At 42.3% G+C, this 19,649-nt stretch overlaps 2 long non-coding RNA genes across 4 annotated transcripts in view; one reads left to right on the top strand and one right to left on the bottom strand.

The window, feature by feature from the left end:
• Positions 1-7,012: 7,012 nt before the first annotated feature.
• The window catches only part of LOC26514116, a 36,819-nt gene continuing 24,182 nt past the window's right edge, over positions 7,013-19,649 (top strand). Inside the window, exons 1-2 of one of the 2 annotated variants that reach the window (XR_006506959.1) lie at positions 7,013-7,180; positions 10,921-11,646. This is a non-coding gene — a long non-coding RNA (uncharacterized LOC26514116). Of the gene's footprint in view, positions 7,181-10,920; positions 11,647-15,955; positions 16,380-19,649 lie in introns of those variants that run through there. The other variant, XR_004310862.2, reaches the window with a different exon arrangement.
• Positions 11,969-15,909, bottom strand: LOC123257038. Of its 2 annotated transcripts, none has more exons than XR_006506960.1 (2): positions 12,591-15,909; positions 11,969-12,549 (listed from the first exon to the last, which is right to left on the bottom strand). It is a non-coding gene; the product is annotated as an uncharacterized LOC123257038 (long non-coding RNA). The 2 variants fall into 2 exon arrangements; XR_006506961.1 differs by having other exon boundaries at positions 11,969-12,540.

The raw sequence follows: 19,649 nt of genomic DNA, 5'->3' as shown, positions 1-19,649 counted from the left end.
TCCCTTGGCAGCTCGGAAAAAAAAAATAAATGAAAAGAAAATGCAAAGAAAATTTACCGTGAAAAGTGAAATTAAAATGGAAAAGAAAAGAAGTTGAAAACTTTTAGGAGTGCAGTGGAAATTAGCGGCAAGTGGAAAGAGTCAAGGTCATGAGGCAGACAGATGTAGGCTTAAAGTAAAGATTTCTTTACTAATATAATCCCATAACTCCCATATCTCCCTCATAAACAACATTAGCCGGACACCCGAAATGTCTTAATTGCTTTATTGACCCATCACACTTATCAGAGCGCTCCATTTGAATCCATTTTGCCATCAATTACCGGCAGATACCACCAATCTATATACTTTTTGTGTTTATTGGCGCGGCAACTTTGTAAGCGAGTCACACCATTAATTATTCAAACTCGATTCGTTGGCCAAACAACTTCCTCCCGAGATATCAGAATTAATTTGGCCAACAAGCAAAAAGCTGAACTGTAAATTGATTTGGCTCATTAGGTGGTGCGAGCAAACAAATGGCGGTAGTTAAGAGAACCGTTAGTAGTTGCTGCAGGTTGAGATACAAATCTTGAGATACAAACCGCGAGAGATGGTAGTCGGAATTAATTCCTTCTCTAGCTGGAAGAAGACATACTAATATAATAAAATATGAATTTATTATTTAAGTAGCCACCTGTTTTAAAAACATTAATTGAAATGGGGAAAAAAGGCAGCCAGCGTTGGTAATTAAACTGGTTCCAAATTAACATTAAACAAAAATTAAATAAATAAAGATAAGCAACTACAGTTAGTGGCAGCGGCAAACATGTTTTGGGTGCCACACAAAATTAGCTGAGAGACCGAGGGGACCGTGCAACATGTGGCATGGCGGAATGGCGACGCTTATAGATAAATTTCTGTCAAAATTGCTGATTGACTTCATTAATAACCACGCGTCCAGCCACCAGAAGGAGTCGGGCTAGCTCCACTTGAAGTAAATTGCTTTAGGCCTGGTTTTTAGAGGAGACTGGGCCATAACCTAGGCCTAGTCTTTTCTTTCAGTGCTTTCTTCTGGACAGGCTGACAGCTGAACAAGGCAGCTGCTGAAATGCAAAGCAGATGGGGCCAGAAACGGGGCAGGAGGCATGGCATCACTTGCAACTCGCACAAATTAATAGGAAACTTGTAGGACCTGAATGCAGTGGCACGATTGATAAGCTGCGTGCTGCGTGGCCATGTTCGGTGTCCGAATGCTGCCACAACATGTTTCTCACCGCCAAAACTGGTCCTCGAAATCAGTGCGAATATTTATGTTCCTCCAGCACCGGGCTGCTGTCTGCTAGCTGGGTATTTTAATGGGCGCCTGCCTTTGCGCTGCCCATGAGGAAGCGATTTGGCCGATTCGGTCGATTTGGCCAACTGATTCTGTCGATTTCATCTCCACTTGCAACTGTCCGGTTTGAGGCTGTTTAATTGCGTTGCAAGAACCGTTTGCTTTTAATTGGTGGCAGGGGCAGGGACAGGAGACAGACAGGGAAGAAAGCCAAATTATAAATGCCAGGCAGATAACTCAATAAATGTACAGATTAGTTACAGACGCAATCAATCAGCGTCAAAGGCGAGCCGCACTAAATTGTCAGACTTGCTAATAATTGCAACAACAACAACTGTGGCAAGTGCAACCAAAAGCCAGCCTTTCAATTCAACAAATCGGCATACGTGGCACTTCACTGATCACTACACAGAGAGAAAAGAATTACTATACTTACAAAGTGACTTAGACTTGAGGCAATCTTACTAATCTTTAATCATTAACCTTCATATTATATTCCTTTTAATTATAATTATTATTCTTTTTTCAGGTTACCCCTTTTTTCTCTCTCTGCATCATATACTGTGGCTATGTGTGTGCTCGTAATTTGGTTGCCTTTCACAAAAGACACTTGACGTGGCCAAGATGCAGACAGACACACAAGACACATCGACGTCGACGGCGTTGACAACGGACATGGCACATGATATGATGTTGTTGTTGTTGATTTTGTTGCATTTTAGTTGTTGTTGTTGTTGCTGACAGTTGGTCATCATCGGTCCGTATGTGCTGTGCATTTTTTACGAGCATTTGCCTCGCTTTTGTGGCCGCAGATGCGCCGCAGCACCGCTGCTGCTGGATCTGGGGATATGGGATGGGATATGGTGTCTGGGTATCTGGTATCTGGTGGATGGGATCCAAAGCTGAGCTACATAAATTTTGTGGCCCGGCGAAAGGCAAAAATTAAAATGCGCTTATAAAGCAATAAAATGCAGCATAATAGTAATAGCGGCAACGGTTAATGACCACGTAATGAAAATGTCTACGATTTTGAGAGATGTGCGAGCTGAAAGATACATACATGCAACATTGGCGGACGTACGCGGATGCAGCTGTTTGGATTGTGCAACGTATCTACTAGATGCAGATTGCATCAGAGAGCGGGCACCGAAAAAACCAAAAAAATAAATAAAAAAATAAACAATTATAGAATGTATCTCGCAGATTGCAGATTGGATTGTATCTGCAGGTTCATGCACACTCAAAAACCAAGCCGAGAGTTATGGCATTCTCTGGCATTCTGGCCCTGTCAACGGCAATTTGCCATAACATAAAACTGCACGTTTACACTAATAGCACAAGTATCTAAAACGCGCAGCAGGTGAGCTCAGCGCTTGTATCTGTATCTGTATCCGTATCTTACTCTGTATCTGTATCTGTATTCCCCCCTATCTGTATCTGAAGCTGGACTGACTGGACTGGCCTGGCGCCGAAGTCGTCGTCGCCATGGTCAGGCCTTCACTTTTGTACAGCCTGGCGCTTGATTAAAGTTCAATGCATATGAATTAATTACGTTTTTAGTTAGTATATGTGCCAGTTACCCCTTTTCCCGAACGAGTATCTAAGCTTATCTGTCTCGCTCCACTCGGGGCACATCCATCATCCCGTCCAGTTTCAGAGTTCCAGTTCCAGTTTCTGGCCCGATGTGGGCAGAACTTCCTCACCATAAAAAATGGCACAAAAAAATGGTTAAAGGAAACTGGACAAATTGGCCATAAAACTGGTCCAGAGACACCTTTGTCTTTCAGTTATATTTTATATAAAAAAAATCTTCTTTCTTTATAAGAAATTATTTCATTAAGCTCAGTGAGATCTCTTGGCCACAAAATTCCATCAAAATTTCTTTGCACGTTTCTGCTGGCCCCTGCCCAGTGGGCGGGACACATTTGTGGATGTATGGGCGTGTAACCGACTTGATACATTTTAATTTAGTTGCTTTAATTAATTTTTAGTTGGCGATTTTTTCCGCCAGATATTGTGGCTCTTGGTGGTTTAATTAATTCTTTGCTAAGTGAGAAATTGCCTGACATGCGGTGGGTGGGAGGTTGTCTGTTCGCCCGCTGGCATCAATCAAAGTGATTGTTGAAAGTGGCTTTCAAGCCAGCAGTCTATGGTCTGCCGGATTTTATAATCCAATATCCTTGCGTCATACGATTGTATTTCTCAGGTTCATTAGGCGAAAGTTATCGGCTTAACCTCTCGCTGTTCGAACAGCTCATAAACCAGTCGGCTAATCAAGATCACTGATCATTAGGCGAAGCAAACGTCAACACTTCAGGCCCGGCCATAAAAATGTCAATCCAATCCGCTCATATAAACCTCAGAGCCATTCAGTTAGTCGTCCGTCAGACGGTGGGTCCTGCAGATGCATCCGAAAGCTTGCCACAGCCATTCGCGGCGATTTATGTGCGAGTTTTGTTTGCTTGTCTTGGCTTTTTGTATGCAAACTGTCAATCAAAGGCTGCAGAAGCCAGCAGAAGCTCTTGAGATGCTAATCAGCTCAGACTTTGGCAGTTTATGTACTGGCCAGGCTGATGTTGTGGCGCCGTTATGGCCCACAAGGAGCGGTAGCAGCTGCCACCGATTAATGGTAAGAAAAAATTCAAAAAAAAATAGATAACATATTTCTCTTATTTTTCAGATTAAATATTTTTAGAAATTAAATATAAACTGTTATTTATTTAATTTCAGATAACTTAATTCTATGATTCTGGGTGTCACTTTTGTGACAGTGAGCCTTTCGCCTGGCAGGCCCCTGACATCCCAGGGGTAAAATATTCGATATCTGGTGTGTGTTGGCTCAGCGGGCGGTTAAACATTTGCTCGGCTACCTCAGACACACACTGAACTTATAGTTGAATCTAAATTTGAATATGCTTTCTGGATTTGAAGTCAAAGGCAAAGCCAAAACCAAAATGATTTACGTCGCTGGCAGACAAATGGCAGAGGGGCCAAGAAGCAAACAGCCAAATCTGAAATGGCAGCAACTAAATGCAAATCATGGTGGTTAGCACTCGCAGTGCGAGGCGATTGTATCCAGCGGATACCGTAACAGCTACATCAGATACAACTGGCTGACTGACTGACTGGATGGCTGGCTGACTGACTGGCTTGGCTCTCTGGCTGGCTGGTTGGCTGGTTGGCGGGTTGGCTTGGCAATCAAATGCATTTATTTTGCATATAATTCAAATGATAATTTGTGTGCAGTCAAGTGCTTTTGTGGTTGTCTTTGTAGTTGTAGTTGTGGGCGTTAAAGAGTCGCCTTCTCGAAATGTCAACTTGTGCAGTTCTGTCAGATAAATCAATCAAGTTGATTAGTTTTTTCAGCTCTGCACCCGGTAATTAGCGCGTGTGGGGTGTGACTTTACAAGTACATTCTTCGGACAAATCAAGGTTAAGACAGCCATTGAAAAGGTTTTAATATCAGCTTCCCATCGAGTGCAAATCAAACAAATGCCAGTCCTCAAGTCTAAAATCGTGGCTATGTATGAAGTATCCGTATCTTCGGGGCTTACACACTCCTTTTTTTTTTTTTGCGGCTAATGCATTGGCTAAGTATCTATAACTTTCCATTACTTACTTTGGCTCTTTCCCTTTTCAGTTTTCTTTTTTCTTTTTTGCAGCCAACGGCGCCAGCTAATGTGCAAACATAAAATTTTAAGACGCCGCCGAAAGGGAAGCGAATCAAGGATGGCCGGGAGGCAGGATGGAGAGTCTGGCAGACGCTTTTGGGACTTTCATATTTGCCGAAAGTATTGGCAGTCAATTTGGTTATTGGGCAAAGCCAATATCTGGCAAACATAATCCGTTTATGACTCTAATTGCAGCTTAAGTCTGACAAGACAAACAGGGCCCCAAACGAACAGCTAAGTAGACACATGAAGTGCAGTTTGTGAATCAATCCTTCTGAATTTCTGAAGAAACCGAAGCCTATTTGCCATCAGCGAGGTATAGAGTTCCTACGTGCCACTTAAACTAGTCGTAGGAACTTAATACCGTGCTCTTGGAGGGCTGTCGACCATCATGAAAGTGTATCCTTAAGTTTTTAGTATTAAGAATAATAGAAACAATAGCCCCTTAAACAGTTTCAAGTATCTCCAGTATCACTGATCTTTCCAGTATCATCTTCACCCCACAAAATAAAAGGACACCCATCAAGTCTTTAACCCCCTTCAAGGGACTTTGAGAAGGGTTAAGATCGGATCGAACCGGACACTTTTCCTCAAGAAATAAATTACAGCCCATGCAGTTCAACAACCTCTTTCTGCATCTTAGAAATACGCACTCCAGAAGGACCTTCAACCCTTTTTGCGGACTATCGCTGGCTCTTTATCTATATCCTGGCATTTGCATGGTCACATTTAATTGCAAAAATTGTGCAAGGACGAGCTACCGTTATGTTACGTAATTGATAACGGTTCATTTGTTTTTTTTTTTTGCGGATTTTCCTATCTACTTGATTAACGGTAAAGGTAAAGGCCGACGGGGTTAATATTCGCAAAATAACACAAAGGGGATGCAAAATTATTGGCCATTGTAGCGTTAAAATATTATTGCAAATGTGCTTGTTGAATAAAGTTAAAAATATATATGTTTAAAGAAAATTATGTCTATTACTGGGATTTTATTTATGTAATTACTCATTAAAATTATGTTTTAAAATAATATAATAATACACATAAAGATAAGCCTTTACTTTCTGTAAAATATTCTCCTTCGTACATAGTTTTAACTACAAAATTGTAAAAAAAATATTACTTAAATCTTTATTACAAGAATCAAAATAAAATTTCATAAAAATCAAAACAAACTTTTCTTTATTTTAAACCACGGTACTTAGCCAAGTTCCTCACCAACTTCTATTATCCTTCAAATGGATTATTTTCATGCCACTAGACGGCGAGGAATTCAGACTCTTCTTAGCCGCCAATAGAGGTCGCTCTGTAAATCAGGACTAGAAAATGTCCTTGCCCAAGGGTTGATGGCCGAATGCAAAATCAATTTCCCTTCCCCCGACCCAGCCACAGCCACCATTTGATGGCAATTTCCTGAGGGACTGGCTCCGAACACGCGGCAAATAAAAATCAATTAACCGAGAGTGATGCTGCAGATTCGCATATTGCGAATTTGTCCGATGCTTATTGGATTTGGCGGCAGTCGGGGCCAAAACAAGCAAATGAGAATCAATGGGATTGCTCCTGCTGTTCTGCGACTCTTACTTAGCCACCTGCTGGGCTTTTGTGAGCCATCGAATGGAGGGAAGTCGCCAGGACTGGGGAATGGGGAGCTGGATTAGCTTCTCAGTGTCTGGGAGACTTAATATCTTTGGGAGACAAGGGCGATTCAATTATGTTAATTTTATAGATTTTTCAGGCAAAATTACTTCAGTCAGAAGACTTTCTAAATTAAAACAATAAAACTAAAACGTTTATCTCTTTCAATTACTTGAGTTACTTTAGTCTGGACACCAACCGCTAAAGAACAGAAATCAGTGCTAATCGAGCCAAGATTTGATCCCTTTACGCTATGTTTTCTAACAGGACGAAGGACCTGAGAACAGCTCCCCTCAACTGTGAACAGAAACGCAACATAATAACATAGAAAAATCAGAGAATAGTCTCCACAGTAACCCCTACAATCGTAGTTTGAGAGATTTCGCTCAAAACATCGCATCTGTGCCTTTTCACTCAAAACCAAACATCGCAGCACTAACGAGTCTCCGGCCAAACAATACAAAAAGAGGGCGGAGTCTGAGAAACGAGTCGAATACATCGAAAACATCACCGTTGAGTGGAATACAGGCCCATTTCCCCTTCATCTCTTCGAGTGAGTGACTTTTTATCAGGGGCTCTTTATTTTTTAAACGAAAAAATTGAAATTTGTGATCTGACCGCGACCACGTTTCTATTTCAATGCCCAAATCCAACCCCCTAGTTAACCCTTTCGTGGTGTTTTACGTATATACGGCTATATATCTAAGCATTAGTTACGAATGTCAAACTGGTTTCCCGACAAAAAATGCAGCAGATGATCAACGATCCTTAAATGGAATCCCTCGAAAATATGCTTCGGTTTAGGATAAATGTTTTTGAATATATTTGTTTGAAATTTGAGGAACTATAGATGATAAAGTTATGAGTTAAACATAAGCTCTTTTATTTATAAGCTTATAATTAGACTTATAATTGTTTCTATATAAACACATACATAATATCTCAGAAACATATTGCTAATAAAGAGTTCTCTGAAAAGGTCTATATATCATTAGGATATAGTTTTAAAGCTTCTCGAAGGGGTTTGACTGGAAAAAGATTTAAAAAAAGAACAGAAACTAAGGCTTATTTGGATAAATTATTTCAAATAAATATATTAAAAACTAACCACTTCTAAACCCTGAAAGCCTCGACTCTAAAGCCTTAAACCTTAGTTCTAATATCCTGAAATTAAATTAAAATCAAAATTTTGATCAAATTAGAGACCCAAGCTCTGGGCCTCTAATGAAAATGAAAATGGAATTGTTTTGCCACCCCACCATTACTTTGTGCATCTGCCTGGCACTTAGCTGCTTCCTGCGGCAGGACTTCACCCCCAACCAACCGGAATGACAACCCTTGCCTCCTAACCCTTTAAACGGTTGACACTTCTCCGCTGACCACATACTCGCTCACAGAAAACCATTGAGAGCCACTATGAGTGACGCACTTTTCAAGCTAGCAAAAAAAAAAAACAAAATACACAAACGAGGAAAAACACAAACAGGCTCAAAGTCCTGGAGTTTTGCTCCTGTTTTCGTTGTGCGTGACGCATTTTGTGTGTGTTTTTGTTTTTCGCCTTTGGTGTTTGGAAGTGGCTGCCCCTGCCGCTGCCCCTGCCACAACAACTTGAACCCCCCGCAAACACAAAATTCTCCTCCGCGCTCACTCGATTTCTCAACCCTTTCGTCTAACCAAATTGAACAAGTTTTTTAGAGACAAGGACGCTGGAGGGGAGTATAATTATGGCACGCAGCTTTCGGCCTTTGTCTTGTTTTCCTCCGAAAATTGATGGCAAGTTTTCACATTTACAATGCCAGTTGGCCCGCGTCGCTCGCCTCGCGAACAGTGAGAGAAAACTCGGCCGAGAACTGAGAGCCGACCCAGGAACCCCAGGAAAAGTGCGTACTCCAGGAATGGGCTTTTCCGGGGCCGGAGCCGAAAAAGTATGAATTTTCCCTCCTAATTCCTGGTATCACCAACGTCGTTTTGTGTTTTGTGCGACTTGAGAGTTTCAATTTTTATGCAAATCTGTGTAATGTCATTTTCGGGCCAAAAACGAACAATTGAAAATGAGTCATTCGAGGAAGAGAAATTCAAATGGCATTTCGATGGCAGAGGGCCAAAAAGCAAATTAAGTGCTCCACGCTGCTGGCTTAATTGAGAAACGAGAATTTTTTACGGTTTTAACTGGAATGTGTGTGGGAGAAAGGTGAGTCCGAAATTGATATTACTTTCCGACAAAATAAAATATTGATTTCATTTTAATGCAATTTACTGCACAAACTGGCCCAAAGCTAGCAGCTAATTGTGGCCCTTAACCCTCGTCTAAAACCCGTCTAAATACAAAAACTAATTTCATCTGAATAGTAAAGTCAAACAAAACAAAAACGCAATTTTAATGGCATTTTAATGAGCCGCAAAATAGGCGTTCAATTTCGTCCAAAATCAATTAACTTAATTAAATACATTTTATGCATTCATTTAAGCCTATCCATTATAAGCCGATTTTAATTGCTGGTCGAAAAAAAAAAAAAAAAATACAAATAAATAGTAAAGACTATTTGGAGTTGATGGGCTGAATGATTATGAGGCTTTGTGAATGGAACGCCTGCTTGCCATCCGTTAAAAATGTGACAATAAAACCCCAAAAAAGATTCGATTGGTTTTGGATTTTTAGTGTTTTGACGGGTTTACTGAACTCTCCCCTGTCTGGTTAATTGTATTTTGGCCATTAATGAGATTTTTGAATAGTATGTAAATAGACAACACTCCCTCCCACTACTACCTGTTTTCATTTAGTAACTTTTCGACTCAATTACATTTTCAAAATGGCGTCGCAAAAATGCAACCAAGATGAAGGCTCTTCGGTTACTCGGTTCTTCGGTTCTTATGGGAAAAACTGCAAAAAAGCCGCAAACTACTGAACTGCATCCGGGGGTTAAGGGCTCTGAGCTGAGCTGGTAATGGGAGGGGGGTTGGGCTTGAGCTCAATACCTCAGGGGTTGCAATTACACTTACTCACTCACAAACTGAGTTTAATTATAGCGCGCGACTAGCGAAAAAACTCAGCCAGCCGTTAATAAGCATTTAATTACTCATTCGACTGGCGCAAGTGCGACTGGGACGGACTATCCGTATCTGTATCTGCGTTTTCGCATCTGTATCTGCATCTGTCTCTGTATTTGTATCTGCATTTGTATTCTGTATCTGTGTATCTCTGTGTGTGAGTGAGAGCTCTCTCTGCCCAGTGCCTTTGCTGTGGCGTTCTGCTGGCGTTCTGCCAGCGACTCGGCTTCACCTTCGCGCAGACGCTTGTCTTGAAAAGGGGGCGGAGTTTTTTTTTTATTCACTTTCTTGCCATCGCTCGCGACACCCACACCCACCACACCCGCCACACGCCGCCCCATCGCCCCATAGCACCACCCAACCACCCAGCCACCCGCTTACTTAGTTCGTCTCGCTGCGTTGCTAGGGAAAATAATATTAAAAAAAAAAAAAAACACAACAACAAGGCGGTGGGGGAAAAAAAAATGAAAAACATTTTCATGTACAATTTTTTTCGCTGCTGATACTTTTCTCTCTTTCACTCGCCCGGCAAATTGTAGCCATATTGGATTTTTAGCACTTTTTTCCGCTGCTGGGACTGCTTCTTTTTTCAAATGCCGGCGGTTTCTGTGGGTGGCGGGGTAGTGGGGTGGCTATTCACCCTCATTTTGCAGGGGTGGCTTAAAAGTTGATTTCTCTATTTTTCCCTGCTTTCCTTTCCCGGCCTTTTTTTTCCGCGCGCAAATAAATTGTATATAAAGTAGACGCGGGGGCATCCTGGAGGAGGGTGGGTGGTTGGTATTGGTGAGTTTTGTTGCTAGGTGGAACGCAACAACAACAATCTGTTTCCGCCACTCCAAAATCCGCTCAAACAAATGAAAAAAAAAAGCAAGTAGAAATGGTTGGAAAGCATTTCCCCTCAGTTAGTATTTTTTTTTTTTTTTGAGTGCAAAATCGCGCTTCATTAGAAAAAATTGCAGTTGGCAGCGCTGCCAACGTCTGCGGTTGATGGTTGCTGCTCCATTTTTATTTCCAACTCCCGTTAATTTGCATACGTATAAGTGTGGTATATGGTACACACACACACACACACACACACATATATATAGCCCATGTAGTCCTGCTGATTTTTTATTTCTTTTCTCCGCTTTTTGTTGGCTTTTTTACGTCGCTTGTTTTTGTATTTGCTTAACCACGGCCATGGCCAATGCCACCCCCTTGTGATTTTGTGCTGAAATGCTGGAAAATGTAAAATCGCCGGGACAGGCTCCGTGGTTCATCCTGCCAGTCGTCCTTGTGCAGTTACCCGCCAGCAGCCGATGTCGCCAGTTCGCCAGTTGCCAGTTACCAGTTGCCAGTTGCCAGTTGCCAGTTACCAGTTACCAGTTGGGACAAATAAATCTTAGTCATCAGCAGCAGGCTGCTGGCCAAGATCAGCTTGGCCAAAGTCCAGCTTCCATTCCGTGCTTCAAGTGCGGCACTTTTGCAGCATTTCCAGCGGAACGACGACGACAACGACAACAGCAACTTGGAATCCAATTTGATTTATGGCGCAAATTTTATTGTCTGGACAGTAAAACAGTTGACCAGTTGACCAGTTGACCAGACCAACTTGTTAGCCACTCTAACAGTAAAAAGTCGAAAGTGCCTCTGTGTTGGTGAATCGTGCGCGTGTCATGTGTTGCTGTTGCTGATGTTGCTGTTGCTGTTGCTGTTGGTGTTGCCGCCTTAGCTGCAATATTTGTTGCTGCTGACGGTGTCGCTGCTGCTGCTGCTGCTGTGACATTGACTTTTGATAAAGTTTTCCACCATCCACCATATCCATATCTCTATCCACACACACGGAGTGTGCAACTTTGTGTATAAATTATATTATGAAAATAAAAACATAAATATCAACTCAAACAACTGAAACAACTTTCGCTTTGGACCGCAAAAAGAACAAATTGGTAACACCGAAAATGAGCTGGAAAAAGTTTGTTGGGTCAACAAGTAAGTTTTAAGCATAACGTTTAAAAAAACACAAACTAAAGTTTCCACAAAACAGTTTATTTATTTAAAGATTAAAGTTTTTGTTTCCTTGAAGAGTTTCACTTTGAAATATAAGCTATCATTTAAATAATTTAATTTGCTAAGTATTATATAATTTATTTGATAACCAACTCGATTAAGTTTTATTAAATAAATGCCGTTTTTATTTTATCTAAAGTGGGTTGTAAAACTAGCCATTATTATAATTGAAAATATTTCCATTTCAATTGGTGGGTTTTTAATTAAATCTAGATTTGCATTTATGACCCACGTATGGGTACAGAACTCTATACTTTCCATTAACTATAGTTTACAAATATATCAAGTAACATTAATGTCGTATTTTTAAGCAGTTATATATCACTGTGGCCACCACCTCATGTCCTGGCCCCTTCACTTCTCCTACATTTCTTAATGGGAAAACAGTCCAATCGAGCTGAATCTGCACCTGTCCGCCATTAAATAAATAATGAAAAGACAGCAACGAAAATCAGCGAAATCAGTGGCATTTTTAACGCTTCCACTAACTGAACAACAGCGAATGCAATCTCTTTTTTTATTTCTCCCAGCCTGCCGTCTCACGACTATCGAATTAAAATTTCCACTGCCACTGCCTCAATATTGATATTTCATCAGTGGGGGCCTGTGGAGAGTTTACTTTAAATATATATATTGTATACATATATTGTGGAGGCTGGGACGATGTGAAGTTGGTAAAGCGCATTACGGTTTTAAGCTGGCAGCCGCTTATCAAGGACCACTTAAACAACCGCCGACCCACTGCGAGAATTTCGCATTCGCATTTACATTCCCATCAGCCTCGTCTCCGTTTCTCCTTGGCAGTTGAAGCCAGAGCTAAAAACACTGAGAGAAATGAGATAGAAATGGCCAAATATGTTCCTTACAGTATAGGATTCGAGCCATACGATCTGTAGCAGAGCCCTCCAGCCCTCAACTGTTTCTCTGAGTGCTTGTGCGGTTGGCTTGGGAGGAAAATCCGGACTGGGCTGGGTCGGTCTGTTGGAACGATGTGGAGCACACTGAAGTGCAGATTGGCAGCTTCATCGCTGTTGATTCAGAACTGGACTGACGGGAACCGAAAAACCCACTCCCAGTCTCGTCATTAAAAACAACCGAAAATAAGAAGAAAAACGAAGCATTCATTTCGAACATAAACAACAGCGACAGCAGCAACAAGAATACCCCAGAAATAAGCCAAAATAATAGCAAGTGAAATTTGTTTTATATATTTATACGAGAGGGCGTTGTCGAGGGGGGGGCATCCAAGGGGGCTCGAAAGGGAAGCTTACACGTGTCTGGGCGGAGCTGCTGCGCCTGCAGCACATGTATCTGTATCCGTATCCGTATCTGTATCTTTTGCAGTCTCCCCGAAGGGACGATGCATGTTGTCGAGAGAGAGGTGACCCAAATTAAAAAATTTCTTTTACAGAATAAGCATGAAATTTGTACTTTTAAGAACTGACTAAAAGAATATGAATCCCTTAAAACTTATTTTAAAATATTCTATCAATTCTTAATGGCTTTAAAGTTCTCTTTTGGAGTTTTTAAACCTTCCCCAGAGATACCCATCACCCCTATTCGTTTTGTAATTTAAAAACTCTCAACACCGCCAGACAATCCTTTCTTTTTTCTGAATTTTTTTCCAACCATTGCCTCATCAGCAGATATTCATCCTTTGCTGTCGTACCTTTTGCTTTGTGCTCTGGATACTCAGTAGTCCTCCCACTTCCGACCACCCTCTACTTTGTCTTTCTTTTTTAATTTTCGGCTGATTTTTTGATTAATGCTTAAGCGTTTGCTCCTTTTTTTCTGGATGGTCTGGATGCTCCAGCTCGGACTCGGACTCGAAACTCCTTTTATGCAAATCCCCAGCACTTTAATTAGAAAAGAGGGAGAATATCTTTGGCATTGCTTCGCTCCAAGAGTAAAGGGAAAACTGCCGTTCATTTCCAAGTTTTCCTCATTATCCCCTGGCTGGCTGGCTGGCTGCTCTTCGCCGGCACTTTGTGTTTGTCATTTATAAATTGGAAAAGTTTCCTTAAGCAAATTATGCCATTTTTTCCCAGTCTTCAGTCGTCCCAGCCCCCTCACAAACAATTCGTTCCATCTCGAACCCTTTTTCGGGAATCGCTCTCAAAGAAAACACAAAGAAAAGGGTAAGAAAGCGATGCCAAGGGTACTAACCCTGATTGGCAAAGAGCAAAAACTGAAAGCGGTATTATCGTTTGTCTTTCTTGTCTGGTTTTAATACAAAAAGGAAAAATATATATATATATTTATAAACCCTTTTGCTGCTGCTCAGCTGACGTTTCTCAAAACAAACGTCACATGGTCCACTTCCTTCTTCCCAGATTTCTTACGCATTCAGATTTGCTTTTTTATTTTATTTTTATATATTTTTTTTTGTCCAAGACTGGAGTTGAGGTAGGTTCTCAAGGTTCACGGGGACCTGAACCCGCGAGTTCCCTACACAAGAGCTGGTGACGACTTTTGCATCCGCCCTTGCCATGCTGGAGTGCCGGTTGTGGTGCATTCAACTTGGGTCTTTGATTTATTGCTCCTGGCCCCTGGCTTCCTTTCTCGGGGGACCTGAGCGTCCGAATCCGAATCCGAATCTGAATCTGAATCTGAATCAGATTCTCAAGCTGGATCTCAATGAAAGCGAAACAATGACGACGAGCCCTTCATTCCTTCTGGTTCCCCCTTTTTCCTTTTTTTTTGTTGAATTTTTATTCCGTGTGTTTTTGTTATCCCACATTGTTATTGGTGACCCTGCGTTATGTAGGTCTATAGGCTACCTCATGGCACTTTCGGTTTTACCGGCAACCACCGACTTCTGTGATTACTTCACCCCTTCGCTCGACTGACCCGACTGCCTGTGATGTAATAAATATGCTGCGATCCTCAAACCGTATCCGTATCCGTATCTGTATCTCATTCTCGTTCTCAGTCTCTATCTGTATTTGTATCTGGTATCTTCAGCTTGTATCTGCATCTGTCTGTCGTCTTTTTCGTCGTGTCTTTGTCTGCCACTTGCCCTTTGTCTGGCTGGGGCCCATCGGCGAAGGAACATGTGCTTGTGGCCCCTCGTTTGGCCATAAATTGGAGGAAGGGAAGACGAAAATCTGTTGATTAGTGGGAAAAATCGAAAAAGGAATCCGAATGAGCGGCAGAGAATAGAATTCTTTGCTGCATTTTGCGGTCAGCAGGTTGGATAGATTATGTCATAAAGATAACCAGCTAACAACAAGTGTTGCCTTTGTTGGCCAAGGTGTAGGCATCCCAATTAGCAGGGGATTTCTTCTTTTCAGTTTTCAGTTAAAAGGCCCTTCCCTTTGTCCTTTGTGGCGGTAACTATCATTGAGGCTTAAACTGTGAGGGGATTCTTTCCAGCTGTGAGGCATTATTTCATCCATTTTCTTCAACCATTTGAAGTAAATTGAAATCGGCCTGAATGTCTTGTAATGTTCACTTGTGACTGTCAGTCATTTTCGAGCCCCTAAGATTGCATCACCAGAGAGAAATATATAGCAGTACGACACCCACAATTAGCCGAGCAAAAACAATGCCACCGACTGTGAGAAAAAGCAGACTCACCGCAGAGGCGGGCGGGAAAAACTCACTCAAGTCGTTGTTCCCCCGGCGACTCAGTCATGCGCAAGTCTTTTGAGCCAAAGTTCTGAGTTCGAGTCGGTGCTAAAATGTCACGTTCGATCGTTGATGGTGTAGGCCCCTCCTTACCAGCCCCTGTCTGATATGTAACCCCTTTTGGGCTCCAGCTAATGCATATGCCAAATCGGGCACGTAGGCGCATCAAAAGGAAATGTCAGTCAGGCGACAAGCCCACAAAATGCAACAGCAACAACAGCTGAGCCGGAATCCTTTGGCGAAACACGTGCAAAGCCCACACACATACAGATACGGATACAGATACATGTATCCGCAAGATACAGATACATTGGCGAAAAGACTGTGGTGAGTTCTGGGCCTGTGTGTGGTGGGCGACAAAGCCACAAAAGCACACCAGCAACATGTTGACTGCAGCTGCTGGCAAAATTGCAATTCGCAAACGGCCAGAACGAGAGGGCCGCACACTTGCCAGAGGGAGAAGGTCCCCACGTATGTGTGGATATATGCTTTTATTTCTTGGCCTTTTTTTTTTATTTTTTTTCCTCTGCCGGCCTACAAGAGCCGACCAAAGTTGCTGCCGACGCTGGCGTTGCCGTTTTGCTGATTTGCGAGTGCGAGTGCGAGTGGCTTTCTTGGCCGCCAGTTGCCAATTGCCACATTCGCTATTCGGCTTTGAAGGCGCTCGGGCGTCCAAAAAGAACCATCGATCACTGGAGAATCCCCCCAGAAACTTTAAGAAAGAAATAATAATCCCCCCGAGACTCGAACTTGACTCCCCACGTGTCCTGTTTGAAAATAGAATTAAGAACTTTGCCGTTCTCTCTAACCCACATAATGAGAACTTTTTAATGGCAAAGATTGTTTTGTTTGTGTGCCAACCAAACAGCCAAACAACCAAAAAAATAACAAACAATTTTTGAGTTCAAGAGGAAATTGCATTTCGCTTTTCTGTGCAAAAACATTTTCCGGCAGTGAACTTTCGTGATTGTGTTTGTGTTTGATTTCTGACGTTTCTGGTGCCGTCGCTCAGCTTCAGTTTCTTGGTGAGTTGTTGGCTTTTAATTGAAAATAATACGAGAGGAGAATTTCCTCTGGCACTTTATCAGAATTTCATTCGAGAGTTGACAAATATACTTATGCATATCAACTATGCAGCTTAATGGAAATTCGTGTGTGCTTTTCTGCTTTGAATATTTAAACTGATAATAATGGAAATAGTGTGCCTGATGCCAGGAGGAGGAGATACCTAAGAACACAATCCTGGCAGCTGTCTAGCCGATGAATGTCAAGCGATGACGTTCTTCCGGCCTGCCTCTTCTAAACTGCCTCATCAAAAAGAAAACCTGGCCCAGCAAGTCACATACTACACTCGCATACTCGCATCTACGGGTTTACGAACTATAATCGTCAGTTTCCTCTTGGCCAAGTCAAGACGAGGCTTCCTGCACGACAGCCAATGCCAATGCCAGGGCGAAATTACACAGGCAAAAAACATTAAATTGGGCGGAGGTATACTTGATTTTTTTCCAACGAAAGTTTCAAGTTCAGACTTCAAGATCCCATATTCGTATTCAAAATAAATACCTTTTCGTTCGCTGATCCAAGTGGACAATGGGGTACTCTGGTGGACTGTCTAATATAATTTGGTTAGGGAATAACTCAACTAAGCGAAGCGCCAGAAGTGGCTCATCAAGATGCCAGAGTCGAGTTAGAAAAACAAAATGTTTACTCGCAGATCAGGGCCACACACCATACACCATACCACCGCACAACCAAAAAAGGCCAACAAACAGAAGACAAACCAGATAGGAAGAAGACCAAAGACCAGAGACTGCAACTTGGCCAGAAGAGGAACAGCAAAAAGGGATAAGCCGGAAAGCAACACGGAACCCAAATTAATACAATAATTGAAGCCAATTTAGTGTAATTTTCTTGAATTTCTTTACTGTTGTTGCTGGCAGTAGTTGTAGTTTGTAGTGTGTAGTGTGTGTGTGTGTGTTTTGTTGGCCGTCTAGCCATTGACTTTGCCAACTATTATCGTATTTGTTTGCCATTTGCTGGCAACCCTTCTCCGTTTGCCCTTAATCCGCCTGGAAGTCAATTTCCCGGGGCCAGGTCTAGTCTAGTTTGGCTCACTTCGGTTACAGTTTATTCTCCATTTCTCGACTGACCACACCCAGTCCCATGCCATGCCATGCCAGGTCGGGCATTTTCCTCGGGGCTAACTATAGTTTGATTAGTTTTGGGTCACATGGCCCTGTCTGGCTAATTAAATTAAAAGCCCTGGGACCAGCTCTTTTTCTGGTGAAAGTGCCCCAGGTACAGAATCTCCTTTCACTGGCCAAACACTGGCCGAGTGCTCTTCTCACATTAACAGATTAGCAGCAGATATATATCTCTTTTTGTTTTTTTTTGCTCCATGGAAAGTCGTTAAAGCCCCGCCTGAGACTTGACTTGGACTTTTTTCCGGGCCTATGTTGTTGACCGGGCCATGAAAATCAAACATCAAATTTATGTGCCGAGTTATGGGCCTGAAAGTCGTTAACAGTTCGACGTTTTGTTTATAACTATGAAAAGACTATCCATCAATTGTGAGTGGGGCGGGCTGGCTCATAAAACATAAATTAAAGTTGACCTGCGAGATATTCGCTGAAAACGCTTAAAGCCCCACAAAAATTGAGATGTTCTGTTATGTGTGGAAGTGTTCATTTTTATCTATTTTTTATTGCGGATTTTTGCATAAAAAAATTCCGTTTTAATTAAAACCCATCCGGACTCGGGACTATGTAAGCCTTAAAACCAAAATAAAAATCAAACAGATGACAAATATCCATGAGCTTTAATTACTATGGTTTATATCCTTTTCAAAAATCATCATGTTATCCTTACAAAGGCAAACAAATTGCAAAAAAACAAAACTACAATTTTCCTGGTTTTATTTTTGGGGCTTAACTTTTTCGCTTTTTGGCTTGTTGTCGTTGTCGTTGCCGTTGCTGTTGTAAATTGTAATTTGAAAAACATCACCGCAAACTGTCAAAATGCTCTGACATTTACAAATTATTTTGCTGGCAGCCGAACGGGTCGGTCCTCAGTACAGCCAGTGGTGCTGTGTGTGGTTGGCTGCACCACCGAACCACTCTGCTGCTGCACCACCAGGCTGCTGCCAGGCCGGGCCGACGAGCGATTTGACGCTTTGAAATGCGAAATGGAAGCGGTCGCCGTTAATTTGCGTCAACGGGCTAATAAAGTTTTGGCATTTGTGTGTTTAGCTTTTTTTACTCTACATATATTTTTTGTAATTTTGATTTTGGCATTTGGCAGAAACACGACAAAGTTTCCTCAGCTATATATCTGTTTATTGGCCGTTTCGGCATTTGTGCACTTGGCCAAAAAGAGGTGACAGGTACAGGGCTTGGACTTCTGTTACAGTGTTTCCTGTTTTTGCTGGCCTGGTTGGCCAATTTCGCCCCGTAAATTATAGGAGGCACTTCGTTCTGAAGCGTATGACTAACTCGATCTGACATTTCAATAGCACATCGTGGAGCTATTCGAGAGGCGAACTTCCGTTCTCCAGACAGTGCATCCAATCAGCTGCTACCTTGCCATCTAGTCGCTGTTAATTGCATTTGATTGAGCACCTGAGCCGCTCCGCTCCGCACCGGGTATCAATGAACTCCAGAGTTTCCCATCGCCGCGGGCTATGCAACCGAATAAGTGAGGATCCCCTTCAGACAGAGCAAAAAACAAAAAATAAAAAGATTGCCCTGCTCGTTGTGCAAGGTGCAAATTCCCAAGCCCAGATTGTGCCGCAGCATCGAAGGTAGAATTATTATTTTTCTAGCCGGATCTTGGGTTTCCAGGCGGCCCATACCTGTTCTTCGGCATGGTGCTTCCTTCACATGCTGCCCCTCTTGCCAGGCCAGGCCAGGCCAGGCCAGGCCGTTTTATGGTCTGTGCCCCGAGGCTGCGTGTCTAGGAGTGGCCGGTGCCTAATAGCTGAAGAATATCAGCCTAGACAGGGGAAAAATGAATTATGATTTGACGGTAGGCATTTAATGGATGGCCATGGATCTTTGGCTCTACTCCAGGCCCTACTCCACTCCACCACAGAGCCAAGAGAAGAGAAAAAATATTCTTGTTTGGCGCCAACATATTGACAGCTGCTCGTGGTGTATCTTTGTATCTCTGTGTGAAGTTATTTCGTTGGACAGGTGAATGCTATTTAGTTAGAATGCCGGCGGATCGTATCGGCGGCAGTGCATCGGTTTTCGGGCCTCTTTGTGTCTTCTAATTGAATTTCCTGACCGAAAGAT

This window comes from Drosophila ananassae, chromosome 2R (assembly GCF_017639315.1).
Source record: "Drosophila ananassae strain 14024-0371.13 chromosome 2R, ASM1763931v2, whole genome shotgun sequence".
NCBI classification, from domain to species: domain Eukaryota; kingdom Metazoa; phylum Arthropoda; class Insecta; order Diptera; family Drosophilidae; genus Drosophila; species Drosophila ananassae.
Note: the sequence above shows the minus strand (reverse complement) of the source record. Positions and strands in the feature narration are given on the sequence as shown.